This window comes from Haliotis rubra, unplaced genomic scaffold, assembly GCF_003918875.1.
Source record: "Haliotis rubra isolate DU_JTF1 unplaced genomic scaffold, ASM391887v1 Scf1543, whole genome shotgun sequence".
In the NCBI taxonomy this organism is placed as follows: Eukaryota; Metazoa; Mollusca; class Gastropoda; order Lepetellida; family Haliotidae; genus Haliotis; species Haliotis rubra.
The window spans coordinates 48,935-71,141 of NW_025765496.1; the positions used below are offsets into that span (position 1 = coordinate 48,935).

At 41.4% G+C, this 22,207-nt stretch overlaps 1 protein-coding gene across 1 annotated transcript in view; it reads left to right on the top strand.

Moving 5' to 3' along the window:
- The window catches only part of LOC124270756, a 43,591-nt gene extending 21,635 nt beyond the window's left edge, over positions 1 to 21,956 (top strand). The window contains 1 exon segment of the mRNA XM_046705794.1: positions 21,529 to 21,956. The gene's annotated coding sequence lies outside the window, so the exon portion shown is untranslated.
- The last annotated feature ends 251 nt before the right edge of the window (positions 21,957 to 22,207 follow it).

Sequence of the window (22,207 nt, forward strand, 5' to 3'; positions counted from 1 at the left end):
TAAATTTACACATTACTTTTCAAATTCAAAATCTGTCTATATTTTAGTGCCAAAAGGTGGCTGCTCATTTCCACTCAGGTGGAATCTTCTGCTACTGTATATCATCTCTATATCCCTAGTGTCTCTCTGTCGGATACCCAAAGACTTTAGACACTTCACTTGTTGGCACTCAGTGGTGGATGGGGAAAAGGGATCATAAAGCTCTACCAGTAACCATGGGTAGTGAAAACCCTGAAGCCACATTCTTGTCCACTACAGTCGTTAACACCTTTTAAATAAATCGGCAGAGAGACTTAACACAGGTACTCCTCACTTGAATGGTCCACTCAAACTACAGGATCACTCCTTGTCCTTACCATACCACTGATATCTCATCTGTGAATTCACAGTCATCTTTATCTCAGACACAGCCATCAACGTCAAAACCATTGATCTGAAATGTGAAACAAGTTAAAAACAAATCAAAACCCAGAATAGAATCATCCAAAAAGTCTCAATGTGTCAAATCCTCAAAAGAATAGGACAACCAAAAGGTTTAACAAGTTTGGAACTTGTCACCTCCAAAGAAGGTGGTCCCCGAAAGAAATAGTTTCTCCACATTTTGTACCATGGAATAGCAAAGGACTGGAGACCAATTTTAATGAATTACAGCAATTAGGCCAAGATTTTAAACCATCTGCATTCTGTCTACAAGAAACCGGTCTAAAGCAGACCGATAATAACTTGTATCAGTTCAAAGCATGCCGATATTTGACTGAATGTTTTACAATATAAGTTATCACATCGTGTCTCGGGAAATACGGGGTTTTATCAGTCCCTCATAAGGTTGTATTCCCCGACTTTTATCAAAGTCACGTGAATCAATCAAAACTCGACATTCTTACATGAGGCTGGATAAACTTTCTTAACAGTATGGAAAAACACATCAGGCCGTTAAAATGTCATTATTATGTTCTTTAACATCCGATACATTCTATTACTTATCCAAATTGTCAATATGGAAACGCGCCTGCCAATTAATGTCAATGTTTTGCATGTGGAAGTCGCTCTATCCATGGAAAGTAGAGGACAATACACATGCATTGATGCTCTTTCACTGTTTTTCACTGTTTGAAATGGCAGCTTATAATGAGATGTTTTTTGACACTTGCTGAAAGGGGTTAGGCTATAGGCCTTTTTGAATCTGGTAAAACTCAGCAGCAGGTTGCCAGTGGGTCTTGACTCACAACAGTCCGAGATGATAGGCACACATTCCTTAACGCAGCAGATCTTCAGAAAGAACACTTCAATGTTAACAATTTAAGGTTATACATGAGCACCTTTCGTCGACGTTTAAGGGCAGTTGGACTCCGCCGTAGGCGACCTGCAGTTCGTCCACCACTAACACCACATCACAGGCAGGTGCATTTGAGATGAAGTAGACAACAGGGCCGCTGGAATCAACGTCAATGGTCTCGTGTGCTCTTCACAGATGAAAGCAGATTCAATTTGTCCTTCAATGATGTTGGGCATAGGATTTATCGTCGCAATGGAGAGCAAATCACAGATGCAACTGTGGCCATAGCGGATTTGGCACGGGTTCTGTCATGGTTTGGGCAGGGGTAACGCCTACTGGCCGTACTCCACTGCACATGGTCAACGGTAATCTTACCGGACAGTGTTATCGGGACGAGATTCTGGCTCCTATAGCAGTACCATACAAGCAAGCAATGTATGGCTTTTATGGTCGACCCTCTTTATTGCAAGATGACAACGCATGGCCTCATAGGGCCAGGATTGTCACGGAATTCTTCAGGCAGCAGGGTGTAGAGCGGATGGAGTGACCAGCATGCTCGCCAGACCTCAACCCAATTGATCATAGGGCTGAAACGGTATACTGCAGTATTTTGTTTTCGGTTCGGTACACAAAAATTCACTTTGAAAATATGGTATGTTCTGTTTTCGTCCTGAAAATATCATCTTACTCACCTTATGCACAATACTTTGTGAATGTCATCACAAATATTCCATGTAATTTAATTCTTGATGACATCTTCATGTAGCTACCGTTTCTGACATTTCTGTGCCACTATTGTCAACAACTCATGCTAATTCGATTGGATAAACGAGATCGTGTAAAGGCACTTTCGTTTGGGTCCCAATTACAAGAAGAATTATTCTCGAGAGCTGTGTACTGCAGTATGTACCAAACCGTGGCATGGCATAGCGTATGGTTGCAGGGGCTTATGTAGCAAAAATGCTTTCCGTGGAAAGTGCATGTTAATTTTTGAACCACTGATAATTGTAATCACTATTGCATATGGATTCAGAAAAAAACATGGTTCCATTTTTTCTGATGATTATAAGCGTCATTCTGGAGTAACTGAACATCGGTACCCATAATCGAGCTGCAACACCAATGTGAGAAAAAATATTTTATAAACCTGTAACAACATAGGCATGTAGTATATCAAAATGTACCTAGTGGTAGTGGTGAGAGCGTCCGCCCGGAGAGCAGAAGGTCGCGGGTTCGATCCCCAACCGCGTCATACCAAAAGACGTTAAAATATGGTACTTGTTGGTCCCTGCCTGGCGCTTGGCATTAATGGGTACAACAAGGACTGGTCGGCTCAGAGTCAGTATAATGTGTCTGAGTGGGGTATTCATGCTTCACTGCGGCAATGGTATCTCAGTGGGCTAGCACTATAAAACCAGCTGAAGTCTGGGCTAGTACAAGCAGCCGCACATACACATACACACGCATGTACGTCGTCATATGAGCGAAATATCCTCACGCACGACGTTAAACCCAATTTCACCTCACCTCAAAATGTACCTTATGTTGGGTGTTTCACAACTACCATTATATATCATAAATCTCAATAATATATGTATGCATAATAATTACTTAGTTATTAAAAAAAAATACTAGATGAATTTCAATGAAACTTACTGGATTTCTTGGGTATGTCCCCAGGGCAAATCAATTAGATGTTGAAGAAAGTACACTCTTCAAAAAAAGAAACGCAAAACCTCAATTATATGTAAATCAACGAAAAAAACGGTACAGCATTGAAATTATGTAGAGCAATATGTTGGAATATCGTGCACATTTCACGAGAATGACAGTCATCATAGTCATCACTGGTGTCCACCAGGTGGCGTTGACGTTAGTACCTTGTATGACCACCTATTACTGCTAGAACTGCACGACACCACCTTGACACAGATCGGATCAGTTGTTGGATGCTTCGTTGTGGAATCTTTCTCCATTCCTCCTGCAGCATGCTGAACAACCGTTACAGGGTCAATGGCGGATTACGACGTTGACGTAAATGTTTATCGATCTGATCCCAGGGGTTATCAACTGGTTTCAGATCCGGGGATCTGGAGGGCCAGGGGAGGACACTGATGTTGTTATTGGCCAGGTAGTCCACTGTAGCACGCACTGTGTGAGGTCTGGCATTGTCCTGTTGGTACAGCTCACTTTGGCGGTCGACAAGGCGATGCACGTGAGGACAGAGAATCTGGTCGATATATCGAGCAGCCGTTAGATTGCCTTGGGCAAGCACCGATTCCGATCTGCAGGTGTATGAGATGGCTCCCCACACCATGACTCTATCACCACCAAAACTGTCCTCTTGCCTGATGTAGTTGGGTGCAAAACGTTCAATGTGTGGTCTGTAGACACGTTGTCTTCTGGGGATACCGCGATTCATCACTGAACCATATGTGCCTCCAGTTTCCAAGGTTCCATGGCTGCACCAGTGTTACACAACCTGACTCGCGGACATTGATGTAATCTTGTCAGACACGGGGCAACGTTTGGATGTCTGGCAGGCATACCTGCCTATCGGAGATGGTTCCTGATTGTCTGGTTGGGCATTTCCCGGGCTCCAAACTGTTCTTGTGCTGTGTCCCTGGCAGAACAATGGCAGTCACATAGGTGGGTTACCCGGATTAGCAATCTTGGGCTGTAGTGGTGACTTGCGGTCTTCCTGGTCTTGGATGGTCATTTGTCGAATTGGAATGCACAAAATTATCCCACAAACGAGGTATTGTGCTGGGGTGAACGCTGAAGTTCCTCGCCACGACACTCTTTGATTCGCCAGCTTGTAATCGTCCAATGGCAATATTTTAATCGCCACCTTTGAGACGTTCCATTTTCTCATCCAGCATTTGCAAGGGTCTTGAACGAATTTTGGAGATGCATTTGGGTCTTTTATAGACATAGGTTGTACTCATGCTTTGCACGTGAAAAGCAATAATTGTGGCTTTTGGTTGTGTTCCATAACAGTCAAGCTCATCATGACAACCATGATTGATAAAACCATTCAAACTAGTTTATGGTTGCATGCGCTCAAGCATGTTCTTCTAAACAATACCAACAACAATATTCAACTCCCAAAACATACTTAATTTGACATATATGCATACAAACTTTCGATCATTATTTTCAAATGTTATTTGGGTTTCTCTTTTTGAAGAGTGCATGTTAAAGTACATGTACACTGAGGTACTTTGAAAATAATCGCAATGTTAAGTAAATGGGGAATATGAATAATATCTCAAAAAGTTATAGATGGATTTGGATGAATCTTGGTGGTTATGTTAGGTATGACACAAGGGCTGTCTGCTTACGGTTTGGTGAAAGTACATTAAAGTACAAGTTCACAGTAGTACTTTAAAATGTAATAGTGAATGGAGATTGCTGTGCAAGACAGAGGCATGTTCTCTAACGAGGGCTCCTCTAGTTACCAAATTAAGAAAAACTATGCGTAGAACTCATGCTTGTGTTTGTATGTCAAATAATTTCAATTTGTTCTTGCAGGTTAATGACGGATTGATTGACAATGCAAGTTACTTAACAATGCTAAATCCTTGTGAAAGTTAAAACAAATATACTAGTACACATTATATATTGCACTTGCATACCCCACTTGTAATATGTAGTTATCTGTTCTCTATTATATAATTTGTCTCACCTGTATAAATACATTCAGTTTATATTGCCTGCAGATTTGGCTTTATGTCATTTGTCATTTAATTACCCAGACATGAGTGTCAGTGTGTCAATTCTGTACTGGTAGGTCTAATTTGAAACTTGTGTATAATAGTTACATTAACCTTACCCTGGTACTACTATTACTACATAAGTGTGTCATGGTAGTATATATTATGAAATGGGAGAATACATTAATTGAATAAATGGTTTCCATTAATATAGACCAATACTTACAATGTTGGTGTCGGAAATATTGAAGGAAAGACAATATTTGATTAATTTATATGATGATCTCATATTTTATAAATAATAAATAAATAATAATAAAGTTAATATTTGTATAGAGCCTGTTCCAACATGTTGCTCCAAGGCGCTTAGGGGAAGGCCATGTTGAACAAGTGGGTTTATAGTTGTCGTTTAAACTGGTCGAGATTGACAATGTTCTGAATGTGCCGAGGAAGACAGTTCCAGAGCCAGGGTCCGGCTTTGGAGAACAATCTATCTCCATAGTGTCTTTTCCTAGTCATAGGAACATCCAGTGCTCTTGATGGTCTTGACCTAAGATCTCTCCTAGGTTGATAGGAGTTCACTGATATACTCAGGAGCTAGACCATGCAGCGATTTGAAGACAAACACCAGGATCTTGAACTGGATACGTTGTCTCACTGGCAGCCAATGGAGGTCTTGTAAGACCGGGGAGATGTGATCTCGACGTCTGGTGTTGGTGATTACTCTGGCTGCACTGATGTGCACTCTCTGGAGTCTGGAGAGTGAGTATTCCGATGCCCCATACAATAGACTATTGCAGTAGTCTATGCAAGATGTAACAAACGAATTAACTAGAGTCTTGACTGCATCCGTACCAATATGCTTCTTGATCAAGCTGATGTTTCTTAGATGGTAGTAGCATGACCTGCGTACAGCATCGATGTGTCGCTCAGATGACAAGGATGACTCAAAAACCACACCTAGATTCCTTGCTTGAGAACTGGGGTTATCATCACAGTCACCAAGTTTCAATGGTGGGAACTGAAAGTTTGAAAGCAAATATTTGGATTCAAACATAATAAGTTCTGCCTTGTCGGCGTTGAGTTGGAGAAAGTGCGTGGACATCCATTGCTGGATCTCCTTGACACAATCTACGATGGTCGCCTGTGCATTAGCAACAGAGGATGGGTTGAAAGGTCGGAAACCCTTGTAGATCTGGGAATCATCGGCATATAGATGAAATCCCAGATTGTATTTTCTGACAATGTCTCCTACAGGTAGGGTATACAAGGTGAATAGTATGGGACCTAATACCGAGCCTTGTGGCACACCGTATACAAGTTTCTGCTTCTGTGATTCTTCCGTCGATGATTACAGATTGGAATCGGTTGCATAGGTACGACTCAAACCACTTCAAAGCATCTCCAGTAACACCGACACCAGTCTCCAGGAGGGACAGCAGAATGGAATGGTCGATGGTGTCGAACGCTGCTGAGAGGTCTAGTAGCACTAACGCAGCTCCACCTTCAGAGTCGACAGACATTAGCAAATCGTTCTGGACACGTATCAGAGCAGAAATTCGTACTGTGACCAAACTTGTAGGCTGACTGCATAGTCTCGTGTAAGTTTCCAGTCTTGAGATGAGCTTGGAGACGACTGGTTACTACACGCTCTATGAGCTTAGATAGAAACGTGAGGTTCGACACAGGCCTGTAGTTCTTTAAAGTATCAGGATCTAAGCTAGGTTATAAGTGCTTCCTTCAGACATGGAGGAACTTCACAACTTGTCAGTGAGAGATTTACAATTTGTGTTATAGTAGTATAAATCTCATCTGCTGCAAGTTTCAGAAGCCATGTCGGTAATGGATCCAATGAGCAGGACTTAGTTGGACATTTCAAGAACACTTTCCTTATTTCGTCACATGTGGCAGGATGAAAAGAGGTTAGTTTCAAAACATGGAGAGATGTTTGATGATGTGAGTCACTGTAGATCTTGTCAGCATCCATAGCTTGATTATCCTCCAGTCGGGATCTGATCTCAAGGATTTTATCGTTGAAGAAAGACAGGAATGTCTCAGCCATTTTTTCTGCAGAAGAGTGGGCTGGGAGGGTGTTGTTCTTTTTCCTGAACAGCAGATCGTTACTTGCACTGAACACTTCCTTCTGGGATTTCGCTTGGTTGATGAAGCTGTTGTAGTATGACTGCTTTGCTTCATCTACAAGCTGATTGACCAGGTTGCGCTGAGAACTGTGTATCTGACGATCAGTCACAAGCTTCTTTGCTTGACGAAAGCTTTCATTAAACCAAGGTGTGCTCGGGCAAAGGCTCACAGTTTTTGTCTTAGCAGGTGCGTGCTTGTCGAGGGTCTCTGTTAGTACTCTGTTGTACTCGTGGACAGCATTAGTCATGCTGCTCATGGTGCCAATAGATGCCATACCTGATTCAATATCTTTCCTGAAGTCACTGACATTGATGTCTTTCCATTTCCGACATATTACTTCCTGTTTCAATCGTTTTATGTCACCAAATTAAAATTATAAGCATATTATATGGTTATTTCTATATCATATATCATAAGCTACCTTTTGATATGCTACATGACTATGTTGTGATAAGTTTATGAAAATAGTTTTTTATCCCCCGCAACATGTTTTGCTGGGGGTATTAAAATGGACTCCGTCCGTCCATGCATTCGTCCATGCACTTTTGTCTTTTCCAGAGCAGAACTCTAAAACCGTTCACTATTTCTTCACCAAACTTTGCACATAGATAGATCTGGTGGTGTACTGGTGCCTTTTGGTAGTTTTGGAATTCTGAATAAAATATTTTTGGCGTTTCCATGGCAACAAGTTTGACTTAGACTGAAATTGGTGGTAGTGCTCTTTTCCGGAGCAGAACTCTAAAACCGTTCACTATTTCTTCACCAAACTTGGCACATAGATAGATCTGGTGGTGTACTGGTGCCTTTTGGTAGTTTTGGAATTCTGAATAAAATATTTTTGGCTTTTCCGTGGCAACAAGTTTGACTTAGCCTGAAATTGGTGGTAGTGCTCTTTTCCGGAGCTGAACTCTAAAACCGTTAACTATTTCTTCACCAAACTTGACACATAGATTGGTCTGGTGGTGTACTGGTTCCTTTTTTGGTAGTTTTGGAATTCTGAATAAAATATTTTTGGTTTTTCCGTGGCAACAAGTTTGACTTAGCCTGAAATTGGTGATAGTGCTCCTTTCTGGAGCTGAACTCTAAAACCGTTAACTATTTCTTCACCAAACTTGACACATAGATTGGTCTGGTGGTGTACTGGTTCCTTTTTTGGTAGTTTTGGAATTCTGAATAAAATATTTTTGGTTTTTCCGTGGCAACAAGTTTGACTTAGCCTGAAATTGGTGATAGTGCTCCTTTCTGGAGCTGAACTCAACTATTTCTTCACCAAACTTGACACATAGATTGGTCTGGTGGTGTACTGGTTCCTTTTTTGGTAGTTTTGGAATTCTGAATAAAATATTTTTGGCATTTCCATGGCAACAAGTTTGACATAGACTGAAATTGGTGATAGTGCTCCTTTCTGAAGCAGAACTTTAAAAACCTTGCAATACTCTCCTTCCACTTTTCTATATAAACACCTAAATATTTGACATAATCATAACTCGTAGATGTAATCATGAAGAGTATTTTGCCATTGCGGGGGATATTGATGATTTTGTATTCTTGTTGTCTCGAAATGGTGTCACAAGCAATTTTGGGAACTCATATTCAACAAGTGTTTGCCACTGATGCGGCAATGTCCCCCGCCGCTAAAGAATGGAATATCTATATTTACTACTTTTTATTTTTGGTTCACATACAAGATGCCTGAAATGACTGGTGTCTGCATAATCACCCAATGTAGGCTGTCAACATACTTGAAAACATTGGGTGCAATGTTTTATGAGATATCGCCTTTAAAAAGCGGTCAAACTATCATGGTGACCTTGAAGATAAGGTTAAGGTCACCCAAATCAACTGGTGTCTGCGTAATCACCCAATGTAGGCTGTCACCAAATTTGAAGACATAGGGTGCAACATTTCATGAGATATCGCGTTAACAAGAATCGGGACGGACGTACGGACGCCGCTGAATACATAGTCCCCCGTTCCGCGTTGCAGCGGGGGACAATAACCCCACAATGACACTTACAGCACACAGAAAAAATGGAACCTTTTTTTTATCTAAATCCATAGACAATAGGGATTACAATTAGTATTGGTTCCAACAATTAACATGTAATTCGCATGGAATTACACAAGCCCCTGCACTAATGCCTGGGATGAACACAGTCGACGTGTGTATACGTGTTTATCCCAGGACTCCGAAGAGCTTAGTAGAACTTGATCAGGAGCATGAGAACAAGGTGCACCTGTGTCTTGGACACACGAGGAGGACACACAAGATATTGAATGACCGAGTGCTGAATCATGTTTGTTGTTTGCATTTTGGGGGTTGGTCTATACAACTGATATTAGTGACCCTTTATTAATGACGCCTTGTATATATTATATTCTGCCTGATTTTCAAGCACCAATCAATGAACTCCCTAAATCCTTTGCAATCATGGGGGATTTAGTTCGCTACCAACTCTTGGTTGGTACAAATGCTAATAGTAGAGGTAAAATACTTAATGACTTTTTAATGATGACTTTTTATTGATAAAACATATCGACATACCGCAACTGGCACCTATTCTTTTTTGGATTTGTCTCTAACCAATTCTAATCACAAATCACTGATCCATTTTGTTGAGTAGCTGAGTTTGCAAAACCCAAAACCAAATGTTAATAAAAGTTTGAGATGGTACTTGGAATCTGTGTGGAAAGTTAGATTTATGGGATGCTGCAATAAATCCTGGAACATGTGTTTCATCGAGTAAAAAGGAAAAGGAGATATAATTATGATGTTAAACAACTTTCAGTTAAGTCATATAGTAAATAATAGCCTGAAAATGCTGAAAATAAATGCTTGAAAAATGCTACACTTTGGTATGCCTTTTCCCCAGTAATGCATGAAACCAATCTTGTGTCTTGGCTGTCACACTATTTAGTAGCCTATCTAAGGTTCCTATCTAAAATAATCTAAGATTTCATTAATGGATCTCTTTTCATTGATGATTTGAATATATCATGCCATAGTAAAAATATGTAGCAAAGCACTTTGCATGAAATTTGATGTCCGTATCGCACATGATATGTACACTTTGTGCACAATGAACTTACTCACTTTTTGCGGGAATTGACACCTGAAGTTCACACACCTTATGTTGAAAATTGAAGATTATTCTCTAACCTCTGAATGTTGTGGAAAACAAGCTAATTTCAACCTAAACTGCACGTACATCAAACATGAAAATCAGCATGTCCGTGGTGTGGGTATGCTGGAGACTGGAATGGCCCAAAGTAAAGTGGCCTGACATTTCTCATCTCTATGGAGACGCTTTCAACATAATGGGAACATGAGAGAATTACCTTGGACCAGCTGTCCACGTGTGATGTCACGTCAGCAAGACAACCACATTCGGTTAACTCATGGACTGCCAGTTTGACTGCTTCGACCATTCCTGGCTGACATCCAGTCAGTTCCAGGACTGTATGGAACTGACTGACGGAGCACAGCATCCAGCACCGATGGCCTGCAACACATCCAATTCTGCTCAAACGTTACTGGTACAGGAGACAAGATTGGGATGGTGTTTTGTTCACTGACAAGTCGAGATTTCATCTGGACACCTCAGACGGCGTTGTTTAACCTCAACAGTTTGGTGGCAGTAACGTCATGGTATGGGGAGTCATAACATCTCATGGTCGGACACAACTTGTCATTGTCAGTGGCAATCTGACAGGTCCGCGATACAGGGATGAGATCATTGTGCCTCATGTACTGCCATTCTTTCAAGGACAAAGACATATCTTCATGCAAGATACTGCCCATCCACATGTCGCTCATGTTGATGCAATTTCCTGAGACAGCAGTCCGCCAGAACATTTCGCTACTCCCGTGACCAGCTGTTTCTCCAGACCTGTCCCCTATCAAGCAAACTTGGGTGAAATGGAGCAACATTTATGTCAAGCCCAGAATCAGCCACTGACGTTGCCTGAATTGGGACAAGCGGTGGTTCAGACTTTGAACAACATTCCCCAAGCTTTCTTTATTCACTTAGTATCGCTTAGTTTTGTAAGCCATTCGCCATTGATGACCTTGGTCTTAACCTGCCCTGCACTGAAAAGAGTCAGCAATCTTATTGGACTTACTATATTTATAGCCAATAAGCACCCTTGCTCTTTTTGGTGTCGAGAAGGATAAGGCCAAGGTCGTCAATGGCGAACGGGCACGACACAATACTGTCTTAACCTGCCCCGCACTGAAAAGAGTCAGCGATCTGATGGGACATATAATACGTATAGCCAATGAGCACCCTTGCTCTTTTTGGTGTGGGGCAGGTTAAGGCCAAGGTTGTCAATGGCGAATGGGCACAACACAATTCTGTTTGCGAGGATTAAATGTACGTAAACTCATTTTGACAGTGAGGTGTAAGTGTCTCCGAAAGAATGGCGACAAGCGTGCTGATAGGTGCCATCAGTTCAACATGTTTTGGTGAATGTCGTTTGTGTATACTGTGAAATAAACAAGGAAATGGGTGAGTTACCGCTACAAATTCTGAGCAGGGATTTTGGCTCGGAATCGAGAAATCATGATTTTTCGAGCTTTCGAAGACCCTAGCTCCCAAAGTACTGCTTCGGTTTTTTGTGCTGTATGTCTTATTTTGTAGGTAAATCTATTAGCTTGAAATGCGTGCATACTTTAAATGGGATAAATACAGTGAGCAGTGTTGAATTCGCCCTGAAACGAACTTGGTGTGTTGACTTTGTTACATCCCTTTCCTTTTATATAGTGCTAAGACCCCATTAGTGACACTACATACCTTGATGGCAGTTTTTAGTGTTACAAGCCCCTGTGGGTCTAATATTGACAGCCATTTGACAAGATGTTTCAACTTCAAAATGCAGAGGTGATCAAAACCCACTCCTTCAACCAAAAAGAACTCTCATTCAGTAAAACATGGTTTCGGCTCCATTGCCTATGGTGGAGCATGTAAAACTAACATGAAAATACCAGATTCTATTCACCATCAAGGACTAAGGGTCTATTTTTTATCCTTGAGAACCCCTATTAACAGTGGACAGGCCATCACTTAAAGTGTGCCATATGAAATCATCTTTGCAGTATATTATAATAAATTACTGAATTATATTCAAATTTTTTCCTTATCCTGACTCATGCTCTTTTGCTTGTCTTCTTCTTCTTGCTTGAACATAGTGGAACACTTGTATCTCCTTATTTGAAGCTCCTTCAAAATAAAATCACTAATTGGTACTCACCACGAGTTGCTCCCCTTTGTCTCCCCTGGCGGGAAAAGGTGTACCGCCACCCTCTGGCCATGTGCTCCACTCTCTCCTTCTTAAGCCCAGTGAGCAGGATGTGAGGCGCCTTGTGTCTCCTTACACACATATCCTTTGATAATCTCTTAGTTTTTACCTCTCATAGGTTACTATAGAGGTATAGCTAGTATCCTTTACTATTTGTATTGATTAATTATCATTATTTCTACTGTTTATTCCGTGTATTAAGTGATTGTTCAGCTAACTACGTTCATGAAAATCTATGCGATTTGTAGATTACGTTTTTCTGCCTCCGATCCACATGTAATATGCCCTAGTTGTTCTCGCCGTGTGCGTTTAATTCACGTTGCAGTTACTGCATTAATTTATCTCATTCTGCATTTAATAAATATCATCTTTCGCGTCTTAAGGCGTGCTGCAGATAGATCCGCGCAAACAAAGGGCAAAACATGGCAGAGAGTCAGATATTCCTTCCAGTCAGCTGCTAGCGATCGACCCTCTCCGTCTGGTGTTCTGCTAGAGACCCCTGCGGCAGAGAGGCGTGGGGCGCAGTCCGTTACCTCGAAGAAAGCGACCGGCCTCCCCAGACATCCCGTCATTGCAGACTAAGTCTAAGAGGGCCTCATCGTCGTCTCAACGCAGATTGAGGACACCCAGGGCAGCGCCAGACTTCCAAAGGGAAATCTCACGAAGACAGCAAGAACTTTCTCAGCCGAGATCGTTCCAGCAGCAGAGTTGGGCCTCTACGATGATCAGCCGATAATCATCCCGACTTCTGGCAGAAGAAGCGACGGTGTCAGCGACTGTGACTTCTGCAGAGATCTCCATGCAGCCTGATGCCTCTACACCGGCGTCAGGCGTCATTGATGTGAACCCCATCGCAGAAAAAGGCCCGGCGACTTCGTCTGAGATCATCCCAGAAGACATGATGCGGCAGATTATGAACATCATGGAGGACCACTACAAACTCGCGCAAGCAGGCGTCCGAGCCAGCGAAGGCTCCAGCGTAGACAGCACCCCAGAGGCACCCCCCGTCAACGTAGCAGCCAAGACGATGTCACCTTCGCGAAGGAAGTCCCGCACCACCTTGACGAAGGACCTAGATGTACAGCCTTCGCGAAGGCCTTCGCGAAGGCGGGAGAGATCATCACCATCTTCGATTTCATCTCTAGATATGGACTCAGACCATCAGACATCACGGAAGCCAGCGAAGGTCATATCATCGATCCCCGGACCGGACGTAAAATGAAGCTTGGCGAAGGCATTCGCGAAGGACATATGATTCCAGATCTTCATCGTCTAGAAGAACATCGAGGGACTGCCGAAGAGCTTGGCGAAGCTATCAACATTCACCTCACAAGTCTCCGAAGATCATCCCATAGGCGATCTCCCTCCGTTCATCACCAGGTCGATCACCCATCAGATCTCCCACATGAAGCGGCTGCACAAGTCAACTAGATACCATACAAACCTCATCAGATATACAGACAGCTACCGCTTGGTCCCGAAGAGCATCTACAATTTATTAATGATGATGGTTTTGAGGATGATGGAGGAATCATATTTTCTGATGCAGAATACGGTATTGGATGGTCAATAACCTAGATCTCACATCACCATCTAAAGTGGCAATACAGCTCAGGCGTATTTGATGAAGGAAGATGATCCAGATGCAATCACTCTACCCCGATCGACCGATTGCGGCAGTGCCACAGAATCTAGATGCAGCTTTCCAGAAAGCTACGAAAGTTCAGATACCACATCTGCCCAACTTTCAAGCCAAGAAGTTCTCCACATAACATGGACTCCTTCTACAAGGCCCAGGACATCGATGAGAACTATAAGATCATCAGCGATGTAAAGAACAAGATTTACAAGATGGATGATCGCAGTTGGCTCATATAGAAACCATGACGGAGGCGATATGTTCTTTGGGTTAAATAGATCTAGGACTGATCAATGAGACTCTTATTACTAGATTCTCGGGATTCCACGACGGAAGATGATAGAATGATTTATTCTGCCTTACTTATGCAAAAGAAAGATCAGCAGTTTTAACGGATCATCTTACATCTGTTTCAGCAGCACTGACCTTAGCTTCGTCGTCAAGGCCTCCTCGCCTCCTGTAATTGGGGAGAACTTTACAGCCCCACTTTATACAGCCCGTGGTCGACAACATCCATCTTTGACGGAGAAATCGACAAAGTAAGCCAAGGAAGTCTCTAAGGATTCCAGGAAGTCCTTATGATTAGATCGATGGACACACTAGCCAGCGTCATTCGTCAGACTTCACAAAGATACTCAGGCAGATCTAAGTTCACGGGCCTACAAAGAGCAAGAGACAGGAAGATAGCCAGCTCTAGAGGTAAAGATTCTTTAAATTAAGCCCATATGGCAACTATAGAGGAGGATCAGGAAGAGGCAGGACACCCAGAGGTTCCCGCAATTATAGGCAGCTGAAACACAGGTTCGGAGCGACTGGAGTCTTCCACCCCAGCGCTCCAGTACAACCAGCTCAAGTGGGTGGGACGCCTCCAACTACACTGGGAAAACTGGGGAATACTGCAAGACCCTTCGTCTCCAACATTATTCAACACGCATTTCGTATCCTCTACAGGCCAAGCCTCCGCTGACAATCAAACCCCCAAGTTGATTTACAAAGCGCCCAACAACTACCAAAGATAAAAGAGGCTGTTTCATCACTCCTATCCAAACAGGCCATAGAAGTAATAGATCAAGCAAGCGTCGAACCAGGTTTCTACTCCCCAGTTTTCCTGGTTCCCAAGAAAAACTCCACGGAGAAATACAGACTCATCTACAACATGAGCTTTTCAACAAGAACTATCTCATAAAACCACCGGTTTTCGCATGATACATTTTACCTCAGTTAAGCCAGATGATTCAGTCCTATGGACTACATGGGCAGCATAGATCTACAGGATGCCTACTTGCACATCCCCATTCATCCCGATTCCAGGAAATACCTACGATTTACTCTAGAAGGGCTACATTACCAGTGGAAAGTACTCCCATTCGAATATCATCAGCCCCTGGCTATTCACGAGGGATAAGCGAAACCGATTATCAAATTTCTACATCGTCAAGGGCTACGCATGCGCTTTACCTCGAATGACGGGATACAAGTAGATCAAGATCCACTCGTCTCAAACTACAGTTAAATTACATCATAAAGCTACTAACACAACTAGGTTGGTTAGTAAACTTACATAAAGTCGGACCTAGTACCATCGCAAGACCTACAGTTCCTAGGTATTCGATTCATCACAAATCGCAACCGTATTATGGTACCAGAAGACCGTTGGCTCAAGATACAACAGACCATTCCACCAGCTCTACTCTCTCCGTTACCACTCGCGACAATGGCAGAGCCTACTAGGTCTTCTCACATCAGCCCAAGACATGACTGTCACAGGCAGATTACAGTTACGCCCCCTACAGGTCCTCATCAACGCACATCTCAACGATGTACAACCATTCAGTCTACCGAAACATCTCAGACCACATCTACTATGGTGGACCAAGAAATCGAATGTCTGCGAAGGATTTGTTTAGCAGAGCAGGAATACAAAACCCATCTGTATGTAGGCGAGCGTCCTCCAAGGTTGGGAGCTCATCTCACCAACCACACGATATCAGGGTTATGGAATCAGCAAGAATGCAAACTCCATATAAACAGTCTAGAAATGAAAGCTGTAATCAACGCCATTCTACATTGGAGCACATTTCTACAAAATCGCAGCCTAATGATCCATACAGACAATTCGACAGTGGCGTTCTACATAAACAAGCAAGGCTCAACGAGATCGATGAACCTTTTGAACCTAAGCTTTCAACTGTTCGATTTAATACAAGATCTAAATCTACATGTCAGAGCAGTGCACATTCCCCGAGCCAGAAATATACTAGCAGGCGGCTCTCTCGGCCTCATCTACCATCACCGACAGAGTGGATGATCAACAGGAAATTTTGCACAGATAATCAAGCAATTAGAATGTAAGCTAATAGACCTATTCGCCACGCTGATTCAACAATCAGCTACCGACATTCGTGTCACCAGTCCCAGACCCCAAGCTTGGGCAACGGGCGGCTCTAAGTCTATCATGGGAAGGCCTCAATGCGCGATAGCGTTTCCGCCGCCAGCAATAATACCCCAAGTATTACAGAAAATCAGACAAACACAGAGCCTACAACTCACTTTGGTGCAGCCCTACTGGCCGGCCAGAACGTGGTTTCCCATACTAATTCAAGAAATCGGTCAACCAACACTGGAGCTACCCCAAGCGCCAAACCTGTTAATTCATCCTCACACCAAACAAGTGCACGGAAACCCAGCAATGTTCCAACTACACGTATGGACTGTATACAAATGTGTTTAAACAAGAGAGGATATTCTGCCAGAGGTGGCAAAAGCAGTCACGCTTGTTTTACGTTACTCAACTTCGTAGCAATGCGGACGACAAGTGGCACAGTTTGAAAATTATGCAACAAAGAAAGGGTTTACAGCAAGAGAGGCTTCACAACCTCAAGTGGCAGACTATTTGTGTTACCTACGCCAAAACAAACATTTAAAAGGTTCAGCGATATCAACATATCTTGCAGCTTAGCTCTGTAATCACCATGAGAACGGGTGTCAAATTGACAAGATCTCCAGAGTTACTGGCCTTACTACTGAGCTTTCGATTGGAGGACCAAAAGCGGAAGTTCCCGCGCCCAACTTGGGATCTGAATGTAGTGTTACAACACCTCACGAAAGTGAGGTCTATGAACCTTTGGAATCGACAAACTTTGAATTTCTCTCACAGAAAACATTGTTTCTGCTATCGCTAGCCAGCCACAGCAGCAAGAATGTCTGAAATTCACGCTCTGGATTACGCGAGGATACAGTTTGATGACAATCATAACACAGCACCTCGGATTAAGATGGGATTTCATTGCAAAAAATCAACTGCCAGGTCAACCAGACAGATTATTCCACATCCCGGCTATCCTCTATTCTCGGGATCACAAGATACACAAGACCTATCACTGTGTCGGTAAGAGCTCAAAAGTTTATTTTCATTGACGATCCAAAACAAGGAGAAGATTTCTCAAAGCGTTTATTCATTCCCTTATCAGCCCCTCTGAATCAAACAGAAGTGTCACGGACCACAATATCTATTTGGATAAGGACTGTCATTCTCCGTGCCTACAAGGCAGCAGGCTTGGACCCACCAACAGCATCAAATCCACATGAGATCAGGGCACTGGCCTCTACCCCTCGCCTCTACACGTAACTGTTCCTTGAACACGATTATGGAAGGATGCTATTGGAAATCTAACATGGTATTTGCTAATCACTACCTAAGAGACATCACTACAGAAGATGTCTCTGGCATTCACCATTTCGACCACTGGTCCTCGCTCAGCAACTGACAGTCCCTCCTGAGAAGCGTAAAATATTATCCTCACAAGATTAATATGTACTTTTATACATACTCATCTAGCTTATAACTCTACGGAGTTTTAGGGCTATGTATATATGTTCAACTTAAGTATTCAACCTTAAGCATATACTTGGATATAGTCATTTTCAGTGCCTCTATCAGAGTCACCTATATATATATATATATAATTTATATGTATTGTTCAATATATTCATAATGTAATTCCCCTTTAATGGCTTTATATAACCTATGGTTTTCTTTATACAGGAAACATCCTAAATCTAAGCCTTCATGAAGTTCCGTGAGGGGATATTACAGTATATCTATACAAAATCACTAATTATAAATCCAAAGTATTCTGTTACCCACCTCGTTCCGTAGGATGCTACAAGCAAAGAGCATGAGTCAGGATAAGAAAAAAATATGTAATTTTTAGAGTAAAATTGATATTTTATACTTATCCTGACTCATGAGGTTAGCCCTCCCATCCTCCCCACATAACACTTTGGATTTCCCTGTAAATTCAAGTGTTGGGCTCGCTAAATCAGGAGAGAGTGGAGCACATGGCCAGAGGGTGGCGACACCTTTTCCCGCCAGGGGAGACAAAGGGGAGCAACTCGTGGTGAGTACCAATTAGTGATTTTATTTTGAAGGGAGCTTCAAATAAGGAGATACAAGTGTTCCACTATGTTCGCAAGAAGAAGAAGACAAGCAAAAGAGCATGAGTCAGGATAAGTATAAAATATCAATTTTACTCTAAAAATTACATTTTACAGATGGATCCAATGATGGTGGCACAGTTGCTAGTGCCACTGTCACTGGTTTGAAAACCATGTCATCCAGACTATCAGATAGTTGTTCCATTTTCACAGCAGAAGCAAATGCTGTTTTAATAGCTCTCAGATATATCAACAATTAATCTGAATATGAACAGTTCATATTTTCAGACTCTCTTTCATGGCTTCAGGCTATTAAACATATGTCACGTGAAAATGCTCTTTTAATGCAAAGTGTTGCATTAAATAATGATCTTGCTCTTGGCAAATATAATATCATCTTCTGATCAGAAGTTACATCAGAGATCTAATGCAAAAGAAGTGGAACACCCAAGAATGAATGAATATGGTACATGGAATAAAACCAACTATCGGTAATCAGTCATTTCATGAGGACAAGTCATGGAGGACCCTCCATTCTGTACCCTTATGATGAAGGACTTACAGTCAAGCATGTCCTGCATTAACTGCATTGACTTTCCATCACAAGGGATAAATACTTCAAATCATCATCTATGATGGATTGTTTTAACAATATTAGTTGTCATTTAATTATTTAATAATACATTCCACATCATTCGCAGGATATTTATACATGTCACAATTTTAATTGTTAAATATTTGTTGATTATATATATTGGCTGCAAACAATCACCCAGAAGGATAATGTGAATACTACCGGGAAGACCATGCAGGTAGCAAGGGTACTCTAAACCCCCTTGGTCCGTGTGATGGAACTTTGGTTCCTTGGGATATATAACCCAGTTTTATAATGAATTGTTTTGCATAGTGATAACTTTTTGTGGTAATACACTAGGTTTAAATGTCATTTTGTGATGTGACTAGTTATTTTACTGTCTTTTGTAGAAGGTATTTAATGTGTTTCTTATGTATATCCTTTTGAAGGTACTGACATGGTTGAAAGACAGCCAATGTGGCTTAAAATAATTACTCTCTAACTCACTCACAAATAAAAGCATCTGATAGGTTTCCACTGTTTTTGTTGTCTCTTCAATGTTTCCACATAACAAATGAACACGTGCCCTATTGACACTGAAATCTTCATTGAGCACGGATAACAAATCAATGTTTAGAAATGTGTTTAGGTATTGCCCCAATGTGAAGAGCTGTGAGATGGTTTGTGCTTTTACAAGTACATTGTGTTGTTAGTCTATTATTAGAATTTGTCATGTATACTTCACAGTGAAGAAGACTTCACCTGAAAATCTAAAGATTTAGTTATAGTGTGATTACATCCATTTCAGGAATGGAGAATTATTTGTAGGTTATCGTTATCTTTTACCATTATTTCAAGCAATTCAATGTGGAATAAGTGGAACTACTTTTAATATTTTGATGAAAGAATTTCAAATTTTGCCAAAAATGTGTCACCAGCGGGGTTCAAACCTGCATTGTTTGATTTGAGGATGTCAAATTGGCAACCACAGCTACAGTGACACATGACAGTTTGACATGAAGTTTACAGCATATTTACAGCAATTGAGAAAAACCTTTGATGACGAAAAACATCAGGTGAACATAAATATCCTTGTTATTTATAATCCCCCATAAGCATGTATTTACAACATCCAAACAATTGATAAAATACTAGTTTAGCACCCCATGGAATTATGAACTGCAATGTACCATAAATATCAGCATGTGACGGAGCTTAAATCACATGCAACAATAATTAGGCGACTCAAATAATATTCATACATCGCACAAAGAGAACTGGTTTATTTTCCTAATATTTCCTGTAAGTGAATGTTTTGTCTAAGAGTAAAAAACCGGTGTAACAGGCCAAACTTTCACCCTGGCCAAACCTTCCCCGGGGAAACTTTGGCCTAGGACAAACTTTCCCCGGGGAAACTTAAGCCTGGGCCAAACTTTCCTCCCTAGGCTTAATCATCCCCGGGGAAAGTTTGTCCTAGGCCAAACTTTCCCCACCCTTGAATCAACTTTAAAGGACACTTGTTTCAAACCCTTGTTCTTATATCAAAAGGGGGAGAGTTACTGGCCAAGCTAGGCTTTTTCTTCCCAATCCTTGTTTTCGTGTTTATGTTCATCTTGAAGAAGTCAGAAACGAAAACAAGACATAGCTATTCACGTGAACACATTGATAATATATTCATGTTCATGTCAGGTTCCATTAACAGGTCATCTTCATCTTCATATACATGGTTCACATTTTGTTTCAATATCCTTACATAAGGTAAGATTAAAGAGACAAGCAAGCATAAAAGCAAAGATATTATATCATTACTATTATTTTATGTTATTGTTTATTTATTTTTATATTTTAATAATTTACTTATCCCCACTTACTCCAAATTGGCTTATCTCAAAATAATTACTATATTCGAAACTTTCACTAAACACTCAGTTTTTACTTCGATGTCCATATCCATTCAAAATTTCATTCCCTCACTCATGGCTTTAAATATGGCATTTACGTCGGCGACATCAACTTAACAGTTGGAAACAGACGTAAACATCAACACAACAACAACAACCCAACACAATATCTATATCAAATGCTATATCATCTATCATTCCACTATATTGAAAACAGAACAAAATATCCTAGTTTAAACAGGGGGGAAAGTTTGGCCTAGGGGATGGGAAACTTTAGCCTAGCCCAAACTTTCCCCTGGGTAAGAATATCCTGGGACAAAACTTCCCCGGGGAAAGTTTGGCCTAGGTCAGATTCTCCCCGAGGAAAGTTTAGACCGGGAAGACATGGCCTGCTGCACCGGAATGTGATTAAGTAGTCGAATTGTCCTCTACATCACTCCAATGTAGAATATCTCATTTGGGCGAAACACACTAATATATTTTAATCTTACTGGAAAGTGTGAGAGTTGAAGGTGTTGTATTAATGTGCACCACTATCTATCTAGATTTCAGATGGAAAAGACCTGAACATCATAATAATTGGAACAGCCGGTCAAGGGAAGAGTGAAACTGGTAACACAATACTTGGAGACAATACATTTGATGCACACGCATGTAATGACATTGTTACAAGGGTGTGTCAAGAAAAATACTCGCTTTATGGAACCAGAAAAATCACTGTCCTTGACACACCTGATATAAATCCAAGTACACAAAAAAGCTTTCACAAAGAGATTGAGGATTTCATCAAATTCCATCCACTCAGTGCAGTCTTGGTAGTATTACGCTGGAACATTCGTTTCACTCAAGAACAGCAGGAAATTTTGGCTATTATGGATGATGTATCCTCCCAAACAGACTTGTCAAATCATGCAACAGTAGTGTTTACACATGGAGATACATTTCATCCTGAACTTCGATCACACGATGAAAAGATGAACATGTTCAAGGAGCACATGGAGTCAGAGAAAGGAATCATTAAACAATTACTGAAAAAGGTTGGTGGCCGTTTCATCCTAGTCAACAACATGGAAATGTCCAGACTGAAAAGACAGAGGGAAGCTGCATTGATTATTGAACACATTGATAAACTCATGGTAAATACAAGCATTGTTGTCGAAGATGAAGATGAAGATGGTTTCAATAAAGTATCATATACAAACCAACCTGTATGCCGTAACAGGA